Below are 16,983 nucleotides of genomic sequence, written 5' to 3' on the forward strand. Positions count from 1 at the left end.
TGTGTAGACTGCAATATGATGGCAGTCACTCATAAGAGATACATGTAGACTGCAATATAATGGCAGTCACACAGAAGAGATACGTGCAGACTGCAATATGATGGCAGTAACACATAAGAGATCAAGTAGACTGCAATATGATGACATTCACACATAAGAGATACGTGCAGACTGCAATATGATGTCAGTCACACATAAGAGATCAAGTAGACTGCAATATGATGACATTCACACATAAGAGAAACGTGCAGACTGCAATATGATGTCAGTCACACATAAGAGATCAAGTAGACTGCAATATGATGGCAGTCACACACAAGAGATATGTGTAGACTGCAATATGATGGCAGTCACTCATAAGAGATCAAGTAGACTGCAATATGATGGCAGTCACACATAAGAGACACGTGTAGACTGCAATATGATGGCAGTCACTCATAAGAGATCAAGCAGACTGTAATATGATGGCAGTAACACTTATGAGATACTTGTAGACTGCAATATGATGGCAGTCACACATAAGAGATATGTGTAGACTGCAATATGAGGGCAGTCACTCATAAGAGATCAAGTAGACTGCAATATGATGGCAGTCACACACAAGAGATACCTGTAGACTGCAATATGATGGGAGTCACACATAAAAGATAAGTGTAGACTGCAATATGATGGCAGTCACACATAAGAGATATGTGTAGACTGCAATATGATGGCAGTCACACATAAGAGATATGTGTAGACTGCAATATGATGGCAGTCATACATAAGAGATATGTGTGGACTGCAATATGATGGCAGTCACTTATAAGAGATCAAGTAGACTGCAATATGATGGCAGTCACACATAAAATATCAAGTAGACTGCAATATGATGGTAGTCACACAAGAGATACGTGTGGACTGCAATATGATGGCAGTCACACACAAGAGATATGTGTAGACTGCAATATGATGGCAGTCACTCATAAGAGATCAAGTAGACTGCAATATAATGGCAGTCGCACAAAAGAGATACGTGCAGACTGCAATATGATGGCAGTCACACATTAGAGATATGTGTAGACTGCAATATGATGGCAGTCACTCATAAGAGATCACGTAGACTGCAATATGATGGCAGTCACACATTAGAGATATGTGTAGACTGCAATATGATGGCAGTCACTCATAAGAGACCAAGTAGACTGTAATATGATGGCAGTCAAACATAAGAGATACATGTAGACTGCAATATAATGGCAGTCCCACAGAAGAGATACGTGCAGACTGCAATATGATGGCAGTCACAGATAAGAGATATGTGTAGACTGCAATATGATGGCAGTCACTCATAAGAGATCAAGTAGAATGCAATATGATGGCAGTCACACATAAGAGATACGTGTAGACTGCAATATGATGGCAGTCATACATAAGAGATACGTGTAGACTGCAATATGATGGCAGTCACACACAAGAGATACGTGTGGACTGCAATATGATGGCAGTCACACATAAGAGATACGTGTAGACTGCAATATGATGGCAGTCACACATAAGAGATACGTGTGGACTGCAATATGATGGCAGTCACACATAAGAGATACGTGTAGACTGCAATATGATGGCAGTCATACATAAGAGATACGTGTAGACTGCAATATGATGGCAGTCGCACATAAAAAATATGTGTAAACTGCAATATGATGGCAGTCACTCATAAGAGATCAAGTAGACTGCAATATGATGGCAGTCACACAAGAGATATGTGTAGACTGCAATATGATGGCAGTCACTCATAAGAGATCAAGTAGACTGCAATATGATGGCAGTCACTCATAAGTGATCAAGTAGACTGCAATATGATGGCAGTCACACATAAGAGATCAAGTAGACTGTAATATGATGGCAGTAACACTTATGAGATATGTGTAGACTGCAATATGATGGCAGTCACACATAAGAGATACGTGTAGACTGCAATATGATGGCAGTCACACATAAGAGATACGTGTAGACTGCAATATGATGGCAGTCACACATTAGAGATATGTGTAGACTGCAATATGATGGCAGTCACTCATAAGAGATACATGTAGACTGCAATATAATGGCAGTCACACAGAAGAGATACGTGCAGACTGCAATATGATGGCAGTAACACATAAGAGATATGTGTTGACTGCAATATGATGGCAGTCACACATAAGGGATAAGTGTAGACTGCAATATGATGGCAGTCACACAAGAGATACATGTAGACTGCAATATAATGGCAGTCACACAGAAGAGATACGTGCAGACTGCAATATGATGGCAGTCACACATAAGAGATATGTGTTGACTGCAATATGATGACGGTCACACATAAGGGATAAGTGTAAACTGCAATATGATGGCAGTCACACATAAGAGATACATGTAGACTGCAATATAATGGCAGTCACACACAAGAGATACGTGTGGACTGCAATATGATGGCAGTCACACATAAGAGATATGTGTAGACTGCAATATTATGGCAGTCACACATAAGAGATACATGTAGACTGCAATATAATGGCAGTCACACACAAGAGATACGTGTGGACTGCAATATGATGGAAGTCACACATAAGAGATACGTGTAGACTGCAATATGATGGCAGTCAAACATAAATTGTTGGTGTTGTTTACATGAGTCATATTGCACTATACTCATACCTCTTATGTGTGACTGCCATCTACAGGTCACACTTATTACACCATGTACCAAAAAAAAAAAATCACGTCGAGGTCGGTAAGCAAAACCAAAATAATTCCATACATTAAGCGCACCGGGTTATAAGGCGCACTGTCAAGTTTTGAGGGGAAAAGATTTTTGAGCACCGTGTTTAATGTTCTCTATTTTCAATGGAACATATAAACCTAGAGGTTGGAGTGTCCGCCCAGAGATCGGTAGGTCGTGAGTTCAAACCCCGGCCGAGTCATACAAAGACTATAAAAACGGTGCCTGCTTGGCACTCAGCATCAAAGCTCGGAATTGGGGGTTAAATCATCAAAAAAGATTCCCGGGCATGGCCACCGCTGCTGCTCACTGCTCCCCTCACTTCCCAGAGGGTGATCAAGGGTGATGGGTCAGATGCAGAGAATAATCCCGCCACAGCTAGCGTGCGTGTGACAATCACGGGTACTTTAACTTTAAAATGTCGGTGTTGTTTACATGAGTCACATTGCAGTATACTCATATCTCTTATGTGTGACTGCCATCTACTGGTCACACTTATCATTACACCAAGTACCAAACAAAATGGGTAAGCAAAATCATAGTATTTTCCGTGACGGAGCAGGAAGCAGCTGGCAATACGTTTTGCGGCCAAGTTTGAGTGATGGCACGTGGTTGAAAGAGACCCGCTTTTTTGGTAATTGCGTGAAATGGAGAGCGAGTTAGCTCTTTACAGAGGAGCGATGATGCCAATTGTAATATAATGGCCGCTGAGAAATTGTGATCGGAAGGATGGTGACTGATATATGCACTTATGAGGCGCCTCGGACAAGAAGACTCGCGTGTGTGCAAACAAAGGCGGTGCTTATTGAGCAACACAACACACAGTTGTTTGCTTCTTGCCTGCATCAATAGCAGCCAGTTGGAGGCTGGGAAATGGAAGCAGCAGGTGGGGATCCACTCACAGCCTCCATTAAAACGCACGCTTCTCATGTCTCTTTACGGGAAAGCATTAGGAGCGGGTCCTACTTTCGCCTCGCACACACTTCAGGCGGATGCTACACTAACTCCGAGGGCAGGCACACCTCATCTGACCACAGAACTTTCCTCCAGAAGGTCTCATCTTTGTCCAAGTGATGTCAGGTGAAACAAAAACGGAGCTGTTTTGCCAAAATAACTAAAATATGTTTGGAGGAGAAAAGGTGCGGCCTTTAATCACAGGAACACCACGCCTACCGTCAAGCATGGTGGTGGTAGTATTATGTGTGGAAGGGTACACATGGTGTATATATATATATATATATATATATATATATATATATATATATATATATATATATATAAATACATACAAACACACACGCACACATATATATATATAAACATGTACAAACCCCGTTTCCATATGAGTTGGGAAATTGTGTTGGATGTAAATATAAACGAAATAAAATGATTTGCAAATCATTTTCAACCCATATTCAGTTGAATATGCTACAAAGACAACATATTTGATGTTCAAACTCAAAAATGTTTATTTTGCAAATAATCATTAACTTTAGAATTTGATGCCAGCAACACGTGACAAAGACGTTGGGAAAGGTGGCAATAAATACTGATAAAGTTGAGGAATGCTCATCAAACACTTATTTGGAACATCCCACAGGTGTGCAGGCTAATTGGGAACAGGTGGGTGCCATGATTGGGTATAAAAACAGCTTCTCAAAAAATGCTCAGTCTTTCACAAGAAAGGATGGGGCGAGGTACACCCCTTTGTCCACAACTGTGTGAGCAAATAGTCAAACAGTTTAAGAACAACGTTTCTCAAAGTGCAATTGCAAGAAATTTAGGGATTTCAACATCTACGCTCCATAATATCATCAAAAGGTTCAGAGAATCTGGAGAAATCACTCCACGTAAGCGGCAGGGCCAGAAACCAACAGTGAATGACCGTGACCTTCGATCCCTCAGACGGCACTGTATCAAAAACCGACATCAATCTCTAAAGGATATCACCACATGGGCTCAGGAACACTTCAGAAAAGCACCGTCACTAAATACAGTTGGTCGCTACATCTGTAAGTGCAAGTTAGAGCTCTACTATGCAAAGCAAAAGCCCTTTATCAACAACATCCAGAAATGCCGTCGGCTTCTCTGGGCACGAGATCACCTAAGATGGACTGATACAAAGTGGAAAAGTGTTCTGTGGTCTGACAATCCATATTTCAAATTGTTTTTGGAAATATTCAACATCATGTCATCCGGACCAAAGGGGAAGCAAACCATCCAGACTGTTATCGACGCAAAGTTGAAAAGCCAGCATCTGTGATGGTATGGGGGTGCATTAGTGCCCAAGGCATGGGTAACTTACACATCTGTGAAGGCACCATTAATGCTGAAAGGTACATACAGCTTTTGGAACAACATATGCTGCCATCTAAGCGCCGTCTTTTTCATGGACGCCCCTGCTTATTTCAGCAAGACAATGCCAAGCCATATTTAGCATGTGTTACAACAGTCTTGACCTGTCTCCCATGGAAACTGTGTGGCGCATTATGAAGCGTAAAGTACGACAGCGGAGACCCCGGACTGTTGAACGACTGAAGCTCTACATAAAACAAGAATGGGAAAGAATTCCACTTCCAAAGCTTCAACAATTAGTTTCCTCAGTTCCCAAACGTTTATTGAGTGTTGTTACAAGAAAAGGTGATGTAACACAGTGGTGAACATGCCCTTTCCCAACTACTTTGGCACGTGTTGCAGCCATGAAATTCAAAGTTATTAATCATTTGCAAAAATGAAATAAAGTTTATGAGTTTGAACATCAAATATGTTGTCTTTGTTGCATATTCAACTGAATATGGGTTGAAAAGGATTTGCAAATCATTGTATTCTGTTTATATTTACATCGGACACAATTCCCCAACTCATATGGAAACAGGGTTTGTATATACAGAAAAATATATACATAATTCACTTCACTTTGAACCCTGCAGCTTACAAAACGGTGCGCGGGTATATATATATATATATATATATATATATATATATATATATATATATATATATATATATATAGGGCTTCACGGTGGCAGAGGGGTTAGTGCGTCTGCCTCACAATACGAAGGTCCTGAGTAGTCTCACTTTTATAAAGACTAAGCAGTATTTTTGATTGCAATAATGGAGGACGATGACATATTACATCACACACCAATAGATGACATCACACGCCAATAGATGACATCACACACCAATAGATGACATCACAAACCAATAGATTACATCACACACCAATAGATGACTTTACTGCTGTGATGGGAACTCAGCTCCCTCTGAAGCCCACAAGACCCAAACCCTGTCTGGTATGACCGACATGGGAGTGATGTCAGTATTTCCTGTTTAGGTTCAGCATTTCCCCTTTGGGTTTCTGACTGTTACAAAAGGAGAAATATATATAAATACCATCGACTGGACTCTCACATTATTTTGTTAGAAACACTATGGACTGGACTCTCACTATTATGTTAGATCCACTATGGACTGGACTCTCACACTATTATGTTAGATCCACTATGGACTGGACTCTCACTATTATGTTAGATCCACTATGGACTGGACTCTCACACTATTATGTTAGATCCACTATGGACTGGACTCCCACTATTATGTTAGATCCACTATGGACTGGACTCTCACACTATTATGTTAGATCCACTATGGACTGGACTCTCACACTATTATGTTAGATCCACTATGGACTGGACTCTCATACTATTATGTTAGATCCACTATGGACTGGACTCTTTGATTGATTGATTGATTGATTGATACTTTTATTAGTAGATTGCACAGTACAGTACATATTCCGTACAATTGACCACTAAATGGTAACACCCCAATAAGTTTTTCAACTTGTTTAAGTCGGGGTCCACGTTAATCAATTCATGGATCCACTATGGACTGAACTCTCACTATTATGTTAGATCCACTATGGACTGAACTCTCACTATTATGTTAGATCCACTATGGACTGGACTCTCACTATTATGTTAGATCCACTATGGACTGGACTCTCACTATTATGTTAGATCCACTATGGACTGGAATCTCACTATTATGTTAGATCCACTATGGACTGGAATCTCACTATTATGTTAGATCCACTATGGACTGGACTCTCACTATTATGTTAGATCCACTATGGACTGTACGCTATTATTTTAGATCCACTATGGACTGGACTCTCTCTATTATGTTAGATCCACTATGGACTGGACTCTCACTATTATGTTAGATCCACTATGGACTGGACTCTCACTATTATGTTAGATCCACTATGGACTGGACTCTCACTATTATGTTAGATCCACTATGGACTGGACTCTCACACTATTATGTTAGATCCACTATGGACTGGACTCTCACACTAGTATGTTAGATCCACTATGGACTGGACTCTCACTATTATGTTAGATCCACTATGGACTGGACTCTTACTATTATGTTAGATCCACTATGGACTGGACTCTCACTATTATGTTAGATCCACTATGGACTGGACTCTCACACTATTATGTTAGATCCACTATGGACTGGACTCTCACTATTATGTTAGATCCACTATGGACTGGACTCTCACTATTATGTTAGATCCACTATGGACTGGACTCTCACTATTATGTTAGATCCACTATGGACTGAACTCTCACACTATGTTAGATCCACTATGGACTGGACTCTCACTATTATGTTAGATCCACTATGGACTGGACTCTCACTATTATGTTAGATCCACTATGGACTGGACTCTCGATATTATGTCAGATCCACTATGGACTGGACTCTCACACTATTATGTTAGATCCACTATGGACTGGACTCTCACAGTATTATGTTAGATCCACTATGGACTGGACTCTCACAGTATTATGTTAGATCCACTATGGACTGGACTCTCACACTATTATGTTAGATCCAGTATGGACTGGACTCTCACTATTATGTTAGATCCACTAGTTGATACACTAGTTGTGGTGAAATTATTCTCTGCATTTGACCCTTCACCCTTAATCACCCCCTGGGAGGTGAGCGGAGCAGTGAGCAGCAGCGGTGGCCGCTCCCATGAGTCATTTTTAGTGATTTAACTACCAATTCAAACCCTTGATGCTGAGTGGTAATGGGTCCCATTTATATAGTCTAGCTACCAAGGCTACCAAAAGCGCCTTATGGATAAATTAGCCACACCGTTTTAGAAGCCGCAGGTCTCTAAGCGTAGGAAAAAAAGCTATTGTGACATCCGACAGCAGTTTTCTTTTAAATCAGGAAACTGATCTAGGGGGGCCGAATTAATCCGGTTGACGGGCGTCTGACGGTCCATTCTGCGCCCTCTAACCTCCCGCCTCATCACATCTCCATCTCGGTGCCAACCAGACATCTCCTCCCACCGGTTTTTCAGCCAACCGATTCATTCCCCCGCTCCGACAGCTGCCGCCCGGCGTCTGTCGCCGCTGACCTCTCTGCGCCACGTGCCTAGTCGTCCCTGAACCGTGTCCCCCTGGGGAGCCTCCGTCATTAGCGCGCTTCACATTGCTCTCATTTGTCAATTAAATGGCCCGGGGAAGGCAAAATCCCTCAGTTAAATGGGCCGGCAAGCAGGGAGGGGGACAAAATTAAAAATGTAATCAAACATGGCCACTTAGGGCAGAGGACTACAAACACACCACAAGTGACCAGGTGAGGGCCGAGCCACTTCGGAGAGGTCCGCTGCACAAAACAACACCAAACTAATTACTGGAAATGTCTGCCAATTGCCTTTTTGCCGATATCCCATATTTCGATATTGTCCAACTCGTAATTACCGATGTACAGTGCAGCAAAAAAGTATTTAGTCAGCCAGCAATTGTGCAAGTTCTCCCACTTAAAATGATGACAGAGGTCTGTAATTTTCATCATAGGTACACTTCAACTGTGAGAGACAGAATGTGAAAAAAAATCCAGGAATTCACATTGTAGGAATTTTAAAGAATTTATTTGTAAATTATGGTGGAAAATAAGTCTTTGGTCAAGCATTCAAAGCTCTCAGGTTTTGGCTCAAAATCTCACGATACATGACCCCATTCATTCTTTCCTTAACACGGATCAATCGTCCTGTCCCCTTAGCAGAAAAACAGCCCCAAAGCATGATGTTTCCACCCCCATGCTTCACAGTAGGTATGGTGTTCTTGGGATGCAACTCAGTATTCTTCTTCCTCCAAACACGACCAGTTGAGTTTATACCAAAATAGTAGGGGTGTAACGGTACACAAAAATTTCAGTTCGGTTCGGTACGTACCTCGGTTTAGATGTCACGGTTCTGTTCATTTTCGGTACAGTAAGAAAACAACAAAATATTGATTTTTTGGTTATTTATTTAACAAGTTTGTAAACAATGGCTTTATCCTTTTGACATTGGGAACACTATAATAATTCTGCCCGCGTTAATCCACATTAAACTGCCTCAAGTTGTTGCTTTGATTAAATAAAATGACAAAACCTTTCTTCTACATATAAAAAGTGCAACATTAAACAGTTTCAAGTCAACTCATCATGCTTAATTTATTACAGCATTTGGGAAGCCTCTAGTCGACTTTTATTATGTAAATGTTATATTGTTGTCAACATGTGATAGCAGGGACCCTGCCATTCAAACTAGGCTGCTACATTACTAATGATTCATGTAACTATAGCTGAAAAAATAGTACATTTGCAATAGGAGAGTCTATTCATCCCTGAACACCATGGAGTTCAATGAAATAACAGACAGACAGGGGCTTTGCTGCCTCTAACACACACACACACACACACACACACACACACACATATATAAAGGGGGGCAAAAAAGTATTTAGTCGGCCAGCAATTGTGCAAGTTCTCCCACTTAAAATGACGACAGAGGTCTGTAATTTTCATCATAGGTACACTTCAACTGTGAGAGACAGAATGTGGAAAGAAAATCCAGGAATTCACATTGTAGGAATTTTAAAGAATTTATTTGTAAATTATGGTGGAAAATAAGTCTTTGGTCAAGCATTCAAAGCTCTCAGGTTTTGGCTCAAAATCTCACGATACATGACCCCATTCACTCTTTCCTTAACACGGATCAATCGTCCTGTCCCCTTAGCGGAAAAACAGCCCCAAAGCATGATGTTTCCACCCCCATGCTTCACAGTAGGTATGGTGTTCTTGGGATGCAACTCAGTATTCTTCTTCCTCCAAACACCACCAGTTGAGTTTATACCAAAATGGTAGGGGTGTAACGGTACACAAAAATTTCGGCTCGGTTCGGTACGTACCTCGGTTTAGAGGTCACGGTTCGGTTCATTTTCGGTACAGTAAGAAAACAACAAAATATTGATTTTTTGGTTATTTATTTAACAAGTTTGTAAACAATGGCTTTATCCTTTTGACATTGGGAACACTATAATAATTCTGCCCGCGTTAATCCACATTAAACTGCCTCAAGTTGTTGCTTTGATTAATTAAAATGACAAAACCTTTCTTCTAAAGAATGCAACATTAAACAGTTTCAAGTCAACTCATCATGCTTAATTTATTACAGCATTTGGGAAGCCTGTAGTTGACTTTTATTATGTAAATGTTGTATTTTTATAAACATGTGATAGCAGGGACCCTGCTATTCAAAACTAGGCTGCTACATTACTAATGATTCATGTAACTATAGCTGAAAAAATAGTACATTTGCAATAGGAGAGACTATTCATCCCATAACACCATGGAGTTCAATGAAATAACAGACGGACAGGGGCTTTGCTGCCTCTAACACACACACACACACACAGACACACATATATATATATAAAGGGGGGCAAAAAAGTATTCAGTCAGCCAGCGATTGTGCAAGTTCTCCCACTTAAAATGATGACAGAGGTCTGTAATTTTCATCATAGGTACACTTCAACTGTGAGAGACAGAATGTGAAAAAAAAAATCCAGGAATTCACATTGTAGGAATTTTAAAGAATTTATTTGTAAATTATGGTGGAAAATAAGTCTTTGGTCAAGCATTCAAAGCTCTCAGGCTTTGGCTCAAAATCTCACAATACATGGCCCCATTCATTCTTTCCTTAACACGGATCAATCGTCCTGTCCCCTTAGCAGAAAAACAGCCTCAAAGCATGATGTTTCCACCCCCATGCTTCACAGTAGGTGTGGTGTTCTTGGGATGCAACTCAGTATTCTTCTTCCTCCAAACACGACGAGTTGAGTTTATACCAAAATAGTAGGGGTGTAACGGTACACAAAAATTTCAGTTCGGTTCGGTACGTACCTTGGTTTAGAGGTCACGGTTCGGTTCATTTTCGGTACAGTAAGAAAACAACAAAATATAGATTTTTTGGTTATTTATTTAACAAATTTGTAAACAATGGCTTTATCCTTTTAACATTGGGAACACTATAATAATTCTGCCCACTTTAATCAATCAATCAATCAATCAATCAATGTTTACTTATATAGCCCTAAATCACTAGTGTCTCAAAGGGCTGCACAAACCACCACGACATCCTCGGTAGGCCCACATAAGGGCAAGGAAAACTCACACCCAGTGGGACGTCGGTGACAATAATGACTATGAGAACCTTAGAGAGGAGGAAAGCAATGGATGTCGAGCGGGTCTAACATGATACTGTGAAAGTTCAATCCACAATGGATCCAACACAGTCGCAAGAGTCCAGTCCAAAGCGGGTCCAACTCAGCAGAGAGAGTCCCGTTCACAGCGGAGCCACCAGGAAACCATCCCAAGCGGAGGCGGATCAGCAGCGCAGAGATGTCCCCAGCCGATACACAGGCAAGCAGTACATGGCCACCGGATCGGACCGGACCCCCTCCACAAGGGAGAGTGGGACATAGAAGAAAAAGAAAAGAAACAGCAGATCAACTGGTCTAAAAAGGGAGTCTATTTAAAGGCTACAGTATACAAATGAGTTTTAAGGTGAGACTTAAATGCTTCTACTGAGGTGGCATCTCGAACTGTTACCGGGAGGGCATTCCAGAGTACTGGAGCCCGAAATGAAAACGCTCTATAGCCCGCAGACTTTTTTTGGGCTTTGGGAATCACTAATAAGCCGGAGTCCTTTGAACGCAGATTTCTTGCCGGGACATATGGTACAATACAATCGGCAAGATAGGATGGAGCTAGACCGTGTAGTATTTTATACGTAAGTAGTAAAACCTTAAAGTCACACCTTAAGTGCACAGGAAGCCAGTGCAGGTGAGCCAGTACAGGCGTAATGTGATCAAACTTTCTTGTTCTTGTCAAAAGTCTAGCAGCCGCATTTTGTACCAACTGTAATCTTTTAATGCTAGACATGGGGAGACCCGAAAATAATACGTTACAGTAGTCGAGGCGAGACGTAACAAACGCATGGATAATGATCTCAGCGTCTTTAGTGGACAGAATGGAGCGAATTTTAGCGATATTACGGAGATGAAAGAAGGCCGTTTTAGTAACGCTTTTAATGTGTGCCTCAAAGGAGAGAGTTGGGTCGAAGATAACACCCAGATTCTTTACCGTGTCGCCTTGTTTAATTGTTTGGTTGTCAAATGTTAGAGTTGTATTATTAAATAGAGTTCGGTGTCTAGCAGGACCGATAATCAGCATTTCCGTTTTTTTGGCGTTGAGTTGCAAAAAGTTAGCGGACATCCATTGTTTAATTTCATTAAGACACGCCTCCAGCTGACTACAATCCGGCGTGTTGGTCAGCTTTAGGGGCATGTAGAGTTGGGTGTCATCAGCATAACAGTGAAAGCTAACACCGTATTTGCGTATGATGTCACCTAGCGGCAGCATGTAGATGCTGAAGAGTGCAGGGCCAAGGACCGAACCCTGGGGAACTCCACACGTTACCTTAACGTAGTCCGAGGTCACATTGTTATGGGAGACACACTGCATCCTATCAGTAAGATAAGAGTTAAACCAAGACAGGGCTAAGTCTGACATACCGATTCGTGTTTTGATACGTTCTAATAAAATATTATGATCGACGGTATCGAAAGCAGCGCTAAGATCGAGGAGCAGCAACATAGATGATGCATCAGAATCCATCGTTAGCAATAGATCATTAGTCATTTTTGCGAGGGCTGTCTCCGTCGAGTGATTTGCCCTGAAACCGGATTGAAAGGTTTCACATAGATTGTTAGACGCTAAGTGTTCATTTAACTGCTCCGCAACAATATTTTCGAGGATTTTTGAAATGAAGGGAAGGTGAGACACCGGTCGGTAGTTTACCATGAGGTCAGGATCGAGGTTAGGTCTTTTAAGGAGAGGATGAATAACCGCTTTTTTGAATGCTAGGGGAACAGTGCCCGAGGAAAGTGATAAGTTTATAATATTTAGCACTGATGGACCTAATAATACAAAGAGCTCCTTGATCAGTTTCCCAGGAAGAGGGTCAAGTAAACATGTTGTTTGTTTTATTCCATTTACACGTTGTAACAATTCCTCTAATGTTATTTCCTCAAAACGAGAGAAACTATTTTGGAGGGCAGTATCCGCCGCATATACAATCGTGTCAGTGTTAATAGAACCCCGTTGTAGCTGGGACGCATTGTCTTTAATCTCCTTTCTAATGACTTCAATTTTCTTACTAAAGAATTGCATAAAGTCATCAGCTGAGTGGGTGGAGCTACTGGAAGGAGTCCCTTGTTGGGTTAGCGATGCTACCGTACTAAACAAAAATTTAGGATCGTTTTTATTACGGTGGATGAGATTTGAGTAATAATTAGCTTTAGCTAAGGTAAGCATGCGTTTATAAGTTATTAAACCATCACTAAATGCTTGATGGTGCACCTCAAGTTTAGTCGTGCGCCATTTGCGTTCCAGCTTTCTGCATAATAATTTCTGAGCTCTAGTTTCTTCTGTAAACCACGGGGTGCGCTTTTTTGGAGCCTTTTTTAACTTTAGCGGTGCTATGTTATCAATGGTTTCGCGCAGGGCGTCGTTAAAATTGTTAGTGAGGTTATCAATAGAGCCCACATACTTTGGGAATGGTGCCATTACCGAGGGCAGTAGGTCAGCAAGAGTTGTCGTTGTGGCCGTATTAATGTTGCGGCTGCTATAGCAGTTATTATTATTATTAGTTTGACGAACATGCGTCTGAACCTCGAATTTTATAAGGTAATGATCGGACAATACTTTAGTATACGGGAGTATCGTAACTTTGGAAGCGGTGATCCCCTTGACAAGCACTAGGTCTATCGTATTACCGTTGCGATGCGTGGGTTCATTTATTATTTGTGTGAGACCACAGCTATCAATTATACTCTGGAGCGCTACGCACGGTGGGTCCGATGGGGTATTCATGTGGATATTAAAGTCCCCCATTATGATTATATTATCGGCGTGTGTCACTAGATCAGCAACGAACTCTGAGAATTCATTAATAAAGTCCGAACAGGGCCCTGGGGGGCGGTAGATAACAGCCAGGTGTAGAGGCAGCGGTGTGACAGACCTCATAGTAAGCACCTCAAACGATTTATATTTATTATTTATGTTAGGACTAAGGTTAAAGTTTTCGTTGTATATTAGTGCGACCCCCCCACCCCTTTTAAGCGGACGGGCAATATGCGCATGTGTAAAGTTAGGAGGACATGCCTCATTTAGCGCAAAAAAGTCGTTTGGTTTAAGCCAGGTTTCGCTGAGACCGATGACGTTAAGATTGTTGTCTCTGATAATATCATTAACTAACAACGTTTTGGGAGACAATGATCTTATGTTTAAAAAACCTACATTATAGGTAGTGGGCTGTTTTAGGGAATTTTTGATCAAATTATCCGTAGTAGCAATATTAATAATGTTGTGTTTATTATGCCCAGTGCATTCAGTATAATTACGACCATATCTAGGAATTGATACGACGGGAATGTTCCGATTGTTTGATTGTTGCTTTGATAAACTGCACGCATCATGGTTAGCCACCTCAGTAACGGGGATGTTCCGATTGTTTGTTTGTTGCTTTGATAAACTGCACGCATCATAGTTAGCCTCCTCAGTAACGGGGATTTTCCGATTGTTTGTTTGTTGCTTTGATAAACTGCACGCATCATAGTTAGCCACCTCAGTAAAACACATGTCCAACTCTGAAACACTCAAAGCAGAAAAAACTTGTTCTAATTTAACAGACTCCTTACCCAGACCAGTAGTCTCGCATTTTCCATCTAAATCCGTCTTCAGGGTGGAGGGAAGTGGTGTACTGTGGGGATTAGCCTTCTGCTTTGTTTTTAGCCCCGCTCGACATCCGCGTTTCCGATCACACCGCTGGCGTCTGCTCCGTAGACGGCCCCCGCTGCTACTAGACTCCCCTGCTTCACAGGCCGCTGGATGTAGCCGCCGATGTATCCCCAAGCTAGTTAGCATGTTTAGCACGCCCGCGTCTATCAGTCCAAAACGGCCCAATATGTCCATATCCAGAAGTGTCTGGCGGTCGTACGTGATCACGGAGTGACCACGATGCGAGCCAGCCATGAAGTATGCAGAACTGTCCGGCATTTCCGCCAAATGTTCCATCTTTAGCAAGAGCACCGCAGTGTCGCAGCCCGTCCGGGCGCCGCCATCTTGCCAATCCACATTAAACTGCCTCAAGTTCCTTTGATTAATTAAAATGACAAAACCTTTCTTCTACATATAAAAAGTGCAACATTAAACACTTTCAAGTCAACTCATCATGCTTAATTTATTACAGCATTTGGGAAGCCTGTAGTTGACTTTTATTATGTAAATGTTGTATTTTTATCAACATGTGATAGCAGGGACCCTGCTATTCAAAACTAGGCTGTTACATTACTAATGATTCATGTAACGATAGCTGAAAAAATAGTACAATTGCAATAGGAGTGACTATTCATCCCTGAACACCATGGAGTTCAATGAAATAACAGACAGACAGGCGCTTTGCTGCCTCTAACACACACACACACACAGCAAAATGAGCCAACGTTACGCTAAAAGCTAATTAGCCTTCATCTCAAGCCTATACTGTGAGCGAGCTGAGCTGCAGTTTAAGTTTCTAGAACATGAGTGTCAAACTCTGGCCCGCGGGCCAAATTTGGCCCTTGGGGCAATATCAAATTAACATTAGAGCTGGCCCGCCGGTATTATACAGCATTCACTGCTAATACTCATACTTGCCAACCCTCCCGAATTTCACTGTCCCTCCCGAAAAATATTCTCCCGATTTCCACCCGGACAACAAAATTGGGGGCATGCCTTAAAGGCACTGCCTTTAGCGCCCTTTACAACCTGTCGTCACTTCCGCTTTTCCTCCATACAAACAGCGTGCCGGCCCGGTCACATAATACATGCGGTTTCTACACACAGGTATGTGAATGCAAGGCATACTTGGTCAACAGCCTTACAGGTCACACTGAGGGTGGCCGTATAAACAACTTTGACACTGTTACAAATATGCGCCACATTGTGAACCCACACCAAAAAAAAAAAATGACGAACACATTTCGGGAGAACATCCGCACCGTAACACAACATAAACACAACAGAACAAATACCCAGAACCCCTTGCAGTAATAACTCTTCCGGGACGCTACAATATAAACCCCTCCAACCCCAATTATTTTCAAATTTATTAGCCTGTGGAAAAAGTTAATGTTGATTTTTACCTCAGAAGGCTGCAAATAGAAAAGAGGCTTTACATTTTTTTTAATTAAAATTGTATTTAATATGCCTTTAATGTTTTTTTCGTTTGTTTTTTGAAAGTTGATTTTGCACTATTAAGTTATATAAGCGTTGCTTGTTCCATATTCAGTGTTAAAGCAAATCAGTGTCGCAAACTGAGCAATAATTATTGATATTTAATTATTATTTTTATTATAATTATTTGAAACTGGATTTTGCGTGTCACTATAAAGTTATATAATCCTTGCTCGTTCAATATTCAATGCAAAAGTTGTCCGGGTCCCTTTAAAAAGGTTAATTTGTTCAACCTTGGCCCTCGGTTCTGTTCAGTTTTAAATTTTGGTATATTTTGGGTAGAGTCCGCTCCTCCCCTGCTAAACGAATATCTCTGCTCGATTGCCCTGAAGTCTGAATATCCACTGCTGATTGGCTTTGTATGTAACCAATCAGATGGTTGTGTGGGCGGGACAATGAGGCACAGACAGAGGCAGAAAGCAGAGCAGCTTGTGAAGACTTCTGCTTCCGAACTCGTTTGAACCGAAACGCTTCGATACAAATACACGTACCGTTACACCCCTACAAAAAGGATACTTGGATGATACAGCAGAGGATTGGGA

The 16,983-nt window shown here is 41.4% G+C and overlaps 1 protein-coding gene across 1 annotated transcript in view; it reads right to left on the bottom strand.

The window, feature by feature from the left end:
* The window catches only part of LOC133568067 (SPRY domain-containing SOCS box protein 4-like), a 208,332-nt gene that overhangs the window by 125,071 nt on the left and 66,278 nt on the right, over positions 1-16,983 (bottom strand).

Source organism: Nerophis ophidion, linkage group LG14 (assembly GCF_033978795.1).
Source record: "Nerophis ophidion isolate RoL-2023_Sa linkage group LG14, RoL_Noph_v1.0, whole genome shotgun sequence".
NCBI classification, from domain to species: domain Eukaryota; kingdom Metazoa; phylum Chordata; class Actinopteri; order Syngnathiformes; family Syngnathidae; genus Nerophis; species Nerophis ophidion.